This window comes from Culex pipiens, chromosome 1 (genome assembly GCF_016801865.2).
Source record: "Culex pipiens pallens isolate TS chromosome 1, TS_CPP_V2, whole genome shotgun sequence".
In the NCBI taxonomy this organism is placed as follows: domain Eukaryota; kingdom Metazoa; phylum Arthropoda; class Insecta; order Diptera; family Culicidae; genus Culex; species Culex pipiens.
This window is the reverse complement of record NC_068937.1, coordinates 61,881,255-61,888,943: the sequence shown is the minus strand read 5'-3', so window position 1 is coordinate 61,888,943 and position 7,689 is coordinate 61,881,255. Positions and strand designations below refer to the sequence as shown.

General features: G+C 31.9%; 1 protein-coding gene across 2 annotated transcripts in view; it reads left to right on the top strand.

The window, feature by feature from the left end:
- LOC120419869 (E3 ubiquitin-protein ligase highwire-like) overlaps positions 1-7,689 on the top strand; it is a 79,711-nt gene that overhangs the window by 46,747 nt on the left and 25,275 nt on the right. The gene's annotated exons all lie outside the window — the stretch shown is intronic.

Here is a 7,689-nt window from a genome sequence, read left to right as displayed (position 1 = left end):
GACTTTCCATGGCCGATTTCACTCGTAAACGTGAATAATGTTCATGATTTCATGAAATAGATGCATGCAGTCGTGAAAAATATTCACGATTTTATGAATAAAAAATCATGATTACGGTCGAAAAAATATACATCGTGAATAAAAATTCAAGATTTCATGCATAAAATTCATGACATCGTGAATTTTTATGCATGAATTCGTGCACAAAATTCATGAGTTCTGGAATATTTTTTATGATTTATTTTTGAAGGCGTAAAAAAATTCGTGAAATCATGTATAAAATTCATGATATCATGCATAAATTTCATGAATTCGTGATTTTTTTTTTATGAAATCATGAATTTAATTCACGTTTACGAGTGTATTCCGGCATGTCTAATCATGTATATTTATTCACGTCTACTGGTTTATTCGTGCCCAATATGCATAGTTCAAAAATTCGTAAAGTAAAACTCATAATATTCACGATTTCATGGTACGATTTTCACAATTTCCGGATTACTTTTTCTGTTCATTTACCATATTGTTCCACTGGGTGCAAATATCGGAATTGACAAGGAACCCTGTTTTGTCAAAAAACGGAGGACATTTTATGTATTGCCAATGTACTCTGGCCCCACCTGGCCACTTTGGAACTGGTCACCGGTTCCCGGTGGTCACTGGGGACAATTTGGAATGTGCAAGGAACCCTGTCATGTGACATATCAAAATTCATAAAATTTAAAACTTTGGCCATTGTATGTGATGCCAATGTACTCTGGCCCCACTTGGCCACTTTGGAACCGGTCACCGGTTACCGGTGGTCACAGGGGACATTTTGTGCAAGGAACCCTGTCATGTGACATATCAAAATTCATGAAATCAAAATCTTTGGCCATTTTAAGTGATGCCAACGTACTCTGGCCCCACTTGGTCACTTTGGAACCGGTCACCGCTTACCGGTGGTCACTGGGGACATTTTGGAATGTGCAAGGAACCCTGTCTTGTGACATATCAAAATTCATGAAATTTGAAACTGTGGCCATTGTATGTGATGCCAATGTACTCTGGCCCCACTTGGCCACTTTGGAACCGGTCACCGGTTACCGGTGGTCACTGGGGACATTTTGGAATGTGCAAGGAACCCTGTCTTGTGACATATCAAAATTCATAAAATTTAAAACTTTGGCCATTGTATGTGATGCCAATGTACTCTGGCCCCACTTGGCCACTTTGGAACCGGTCACCGGTTACCGGTGGTCACAGGGGACATTTTGTGCAAGGAACCCTGTCATGTGACATATCAAAATTCATGAAATCAAAATCTTTGGCCATTTTAAGTGATGCCAACGTACTCTGGCCCCACTTGGTCACTTTGGAACCGGTCACCGCTTACCGGTGGTCACTGGGGACATTTTGGAATGTGCAAGGAACCCTGTCTTGTGACATATCAAAATTCATGAAATTTAAAACTGTGGCCATTGTATGTGATGCCAATGTACTCAGGCTCCATCTGGCCATCTTGGAACTGATTACCGGTCACTGCGAAAAAATTCTAAATTTACAAAGGTCCCAGTTATGTGATGTTCAAAAATGCCTTAAATAAATGAAAAATACAATCATAACTTTAGTAAAACCACCATTCAAAACTTGACATGAGCATTTCGGAAACGTTAATTGAGTACTGATCGTTTCTATACAAAAATACAACAAAAACTTTAATTAAATACAAAAAGACCTAAGGGATTTCATGTGCAGTCCAGACTCGATTGTCTGATTGTCTGAGTGCATAATAGAATAATCGATAATTCTTATAATTAAGCCATTTTTTTTGTCTCATTAAGAACTCCAGTTACAATAAAGTGATTAATTACAATAATGGGATTTTTTTTTGTTAATGCAGATGATCAAACATTTTAATTTGACGAAAATAGAGTCATAGAAAGTTGAATTGAAAATTTGAAAAATAAAAAATAAAACACCGAAATAAAACACTCAACATACTCAACAAATCTTAAAATCTTAAAATACTTCAAAAACTCAAACTATTTAAAATAGGCAAAATAAATTAAATACTTCAAAAACTCAAAATATTTGAAATACGCAAAATACATAAAATAAATAAAATGCTCAAAATGCTTAAAAACTAAAAAAAACTTTTTTTGCATACTTTATTAAAGAGTTTTTAAGCCGAAAACTGGTTCAACTCTTAACTTAAAATACTTAAAATACTTAAAATACTTAAAATACTTAAAATACTTAAAATACTTAAAAAAATTAAAATACTTAAAAAACTTAAAATACTTAAAATACTTAAAATACTTAAAATACTTAAAATACTTTAAATACATAAAATACTTAAAATACTTAAAATACTTAAAAAACTTAAAATACTTAAAATACTTAAAAAACTTAAAATACTTAAAATACTTAAAATACTTAAAATACTTAAAATACTTAAAATACTTAAAATACTAAAAATACTTAAAATACTTAAAATACTTAAAATACTGAAAAATATTTAAAATACTTAAAATACTTAAAAAACTTAAAAAACTGAAAATACTTAAAATACTTAAAATACATAAAAAACTTAGAATACTTAAAATACTTAAAATACTTAAAATACTTAAAATACTTAAAATACTTAAAATACTTAAAATACTTAAAATACTTAAAATACTTAAAATACTTAAAATACTTAAAATACTTAAAATACTTAAAATACTTAAAATACTTAAAATACTTAAAATACTTAAAATACTTAAAATACTTAAAATACTTAAAATACTTAAAATACTTAAAATACTTAAAATACTTAAAATACTTAAAATACTCAAAATACTTAAAATACTTAAAATCTGGAGTTTTTTTGAAAAGGTCCAACAAACCAAATTTTAAAATATTGCTTTTTGGGTGTTTTTTTAATACCCCTGACTCAAGGCGGTTTCAAAAACACCCAAAAAGCAAAAACTGAAAAAATTGGTTTATTGGACCTTTTCAAAAAAAACTCCAGAAATACTTAAAATACTTAAAATACTTAAAATACTTAAAATACTTTAAAAACTTAAAATACTTAAAATACTTAAAATACTTAAAATACTTAAAATACCTAAAATACTTAAAATGCATAAAATACTTAAAATACTAAAATTACTTAAAATACTTAAAATACTAAAAATACTTAAAATACTAAAAATACTTAAAATACTTAAAATACTTGAAAAACTTAAAATACTTAAAATACTTAAAATACTTAAAATACTTAAAATACTTAAAATACTTAAAATACTTAAAATACTTAAAATACTTAAAATACTTAAAATACTTAAAATACTTAAAATACTTAAAATACTTAAAATACTTAAAATACTTAAAATACTTAAAATACTTAAAATACTTAAAATACTTAAAATACTTAAAATACTTAAAATACTTAAAATACTTAAAATACTCAAAATACTTAAAAAACTTAAAATACTTAAAATACTTAAAATACTTAAAATACTTAAAATACTTAAAATACTTAAAATACTTAAAATACTTAAAATACTTGAAATACTTAAAATACTTAAAATACTTAAAAAACTTAAAATAATTTAACATACCTCAAAATAATAGTAATTCAAAAAACTTATTATACATTACAAAATTAAAGTACTAGGAAAATATAATTGCTTAAAATGCTTAAAAAAAGCTTATGCTTACAATATTAAAATCATTAAAATTATTAACATACTTTACCTGTCCCCATTTCTAGCTCAAAACAAATCGCCGAATTGTCACTCAGCGCATCCACGGGAACCAATAAAAAAACGGGATTTTTTCGTTTCCAAAACCAAAACAAACCTCACAGTCTGTCACACGCGTAGAATGCCCCGGCAATTGACAGAAAACCGAATTCCCTACGAGTCCGCGACCAAGAAACTGTCACACGCGGAGATAAAACACGGGAACATGTTCCCTTTGATTCGGCAATCAAAACAAACACGCGAACCAACCGGGAACTGTTCTGTCTTTTGCAGATTGTCCTCACTCTTACCTTGTTAATCCTCCTGCCGCTCGGTCCTCCTCCCGCGCTCTGTCCTCCTCCTGCCGCTCGGTCCTCCTCCTGCCGCCCGGTCCTCTTCCTGCAACTTGGTCCTCCTCCTGCTAGCTCTTGGCTCCGTTGCCATTTCCAACGGAACGGCCGCAGATCTTTTCCCGGTTCCGGTGGACAGCACCTCCAAATCCCGGGTCCACAAATCACGGTCACTTTCACCGGCAAACACAACAGGACGCGACAAGTCACAACGCGATTGACTTCGTGGCTAATAAACACGCGGCTGAACTGGAAAACGAAAAACAAACTTGACAGTTCGAGCGAAACTGTTCTTGATTGATCAAGATCACTCGTCATAAACATGGATAAAAATTCATAAACCCATGAATGTTATGCACGAATTCATGCATTTTATTCATGAAATCATGTAAACTTTCATGAAATCATGAAAAACATGATTCATAAATTCGCGAATAAAATTTTACGGCGTAAAATTTACGCATGCATAAATAATCGTAAAATCATGAATATTTTTCATGAATTCATGAAGTTTAGTCATGACTTTATGTAAATCAGTCATGAAATCATGAATAGTGATATGCATGATTTCATGAAGGAAAATTCATGAATATTCGTAAAAATATTTTAGCCATGAATAAAATTCATAAATTCGTGCATTTTTATGCACGATTTCATGAATAAAATTCATGAAATCATGAAAGGTATCACGAAATCATGCACAAATTTATTCACGAATTCATGAATCGAAATTCACGATTTCTCGCACACGTTTTTTTCCGTGAAGGACAGCTGTTTTTAATACTTTAAAATACTTTAAAAATTGTCGTTAAGTCACAACCGCCAACTTGGGAAAATCGGGAGTGCAGTTTGATTAGGTACAGGAGATTTTAGAGCAATAAATTTGGAAACCGGTGTACTAATTGTTTTTGTCCTGTTCTTGTTTTAAACGAAATCAATAAAAAAAATCAAAACAATATGCAACAAAACAGCTGTAATTTTGTCCCGGGAATTCCTGGGATGGACGCACTACCACCGATCGTCAAAAAGTATTCTACAGGTTTTGTAACAAAAGCAAGAATTTTGTAATGGATTAGAATATTGAGTTTTATGTTAAATTCTGAAATTTATTACATTTCAATCTCGATTATTCGAAGGCCTTCGCAAAATTTTACTTCGGATAATCGGATCACGAAAACCAGTTTTTTTCGTTGGCTTATTTTTGATTGTTCACCTCAAGTATGATGCTTAAGAGCGAGTTTTTCACCAGTGTGTAACAGGTCGTACCGAGGTGCTCTGATTTGGATGAAACTTTCAGCGTTTGTTTATCTATACATGAGAACTCATGCCAAATATGAGCCCTCTACGACATAGGTAAGTGGTAGAGGTGGGCAAAAAAAGAGCGAACCGCTCAAAGAGCCGGTTCACTGAAAAGAACGAACGAACCGTGGCTCACAAAAAAAGAACCGCGGTTCTTTTTTAAACTCCGCTCTTTTGAATGAACTGTTTCAATATGGCATGATTTTTGTTATAAATATAATTAATTGAATTTCCGAAAATTGTAGTATTAAATTTGTTTTTGAGAATTGAAAATGCAATTTCAAAACTTGCAATGCTTATAAAAATTAATCCCAAAAGTAAACGATTTTCTAAACAAAATGAAATAAACTTTTCAGTGTGCAACTGATTGTTCATTAAAGTAAAAAACTTTCAAATTTTAATGAAAATAGAAGTCTTATCCACTGAAAACAATTAAAAAGCATCGTTCCCAAGATCAAAAATATTTTGATTTTTGGTGAAATTCCGTTGCACAGTACCTAATGCTAAAGGTTTTTTTTCGGTTTAAAAAAAGTTCATCAATACTTCGATATTTTAAAAACTGATGATTGCAAAACAACTGGGGATGTGTAAAATGCATTTTTAAATTCTTTTTTCATTAAAATGTCTTACTTTTATTTTTTGTGACTTTGGCCAGAGTTGAGGGACATAAACTTCAAAAAATATTTGGTATGGCCAAATTTATAAAAGTCCAATAGAGTTATCTACGTGCGCATGTATTGCGTGTACGTACACGAAAAAGATTGAGGTTAAATTTTGTACCGGCCAGCAAAACAAATGGCGTGCTACTGTGCGTGAGATCGGGCTTAGATAACTCTATATGAAATAATTTATAAAATCACACGATTCTTGAAAAACCCTTATTCATTCAAATTTGAAAAAAGAGCGAAAGAGCCGTTCAAAAGAGCGGTTCTTTTTAAAGAGCGAACGAAAATGAGCGGCTCCTAAAAAAGAGCGGTTTTGCCCACCTCTAGTAAGTGGGGTAAACCAGGCATTGAAGTTTAAGGTCCTATAAACATGAATAATCATAAAATTGCTCCCTTTCACGTTAAACTTGATCAATTCCAACTCTCGTGGATGCATTTAAAAGGTATTTTGAAGCCCTTCAAAATGTGCTATATGCATTTTGGATAGATTTTACTTTTTCTCATAGCTTTTGCAAGTTACTGTTTTTGATTTTTCAAAAGCCTTAATATCTTTTTGCAACAGCCTCCAACACCCAAACTCCCATAGGTCAAAAGATATGTAATTTCGTCGACGTCGTGCTAACTTGTCGTACGTGCATTTTGGGCCAAATTGTGTTAAGAACGCCATTTTGTGCAGCTCACAATGCCTCATCTTTTGACCTTCACAGATCCCCAAAATTCGATTTCAATCCTGAGATATTCAATGAAAACCAAAAGAGCTCCGAAAATTTGTGTCACTTTTCATATGAATGAAGTTTCAATCTTGTCGTGCTATCTTGTCACTCCCTGAAAATTGATGTAATTGCGACAAAGAGCAAAGCGATTTCAGGTCAGAACGCGTTTGACGCACGTACAAGTTAGACTACCGTAAACATTTGTAATTATAACTCGGGACTCCAGCAACAAACTTTAACCAAACTTCGGGACAATGCACAGATTGGTCAGCCATACGAAACGTGTTTGTCATTGTTTACATTGCGTGGTTTCGTTTTTGTTTATTCAAGGTCAAACATTAAAACGCGTTTTTCTCGGAACGTCGAAATGGCGGGTGCGACAACATAGCATGACGACGTCGATTTCATGGACTATACTTCCCATGTTCGCATAAATGTCCCATATGCAAAACAGCCTACGGAATAAACTTTATGGACAATCCCATAGATTTACAATTTTTCTATAACATTTTTTTACAACGTTAACTTTTGCCCTATAGTCCAAAAAGACGGCACTTTTTGGGCTCAATTTTTACATATTCGTAATCCTCGGGAAATTCCACGCAAGTTTAAAATATTTGAGTCGTAAATTTGATTTTAAAAAATAATTAAATAAAACATTTTTGAAACAAAAAATTGATTTGGTTAACTTTGTGATCAATACGTCAAATGCTGTATCAAGTAGACGAATATCTGTTTTACCCTTAATCCGACAAAATGTTAAACATTATTTTGATTCATTCTAAATGGCATTTTTTTAATCAAATTAACAACTTTTTAACTTCAAACTTACGTGCAATTTCCCGAGGATTCCGAATATGTAAAAATTGAGCCTAAAAGAGCTGTCTTCTTGGACTACAGGGCAGCAGCTAACCTTGTAGAAAGTTTGTTATAGAAAAATCGTAAATCTATG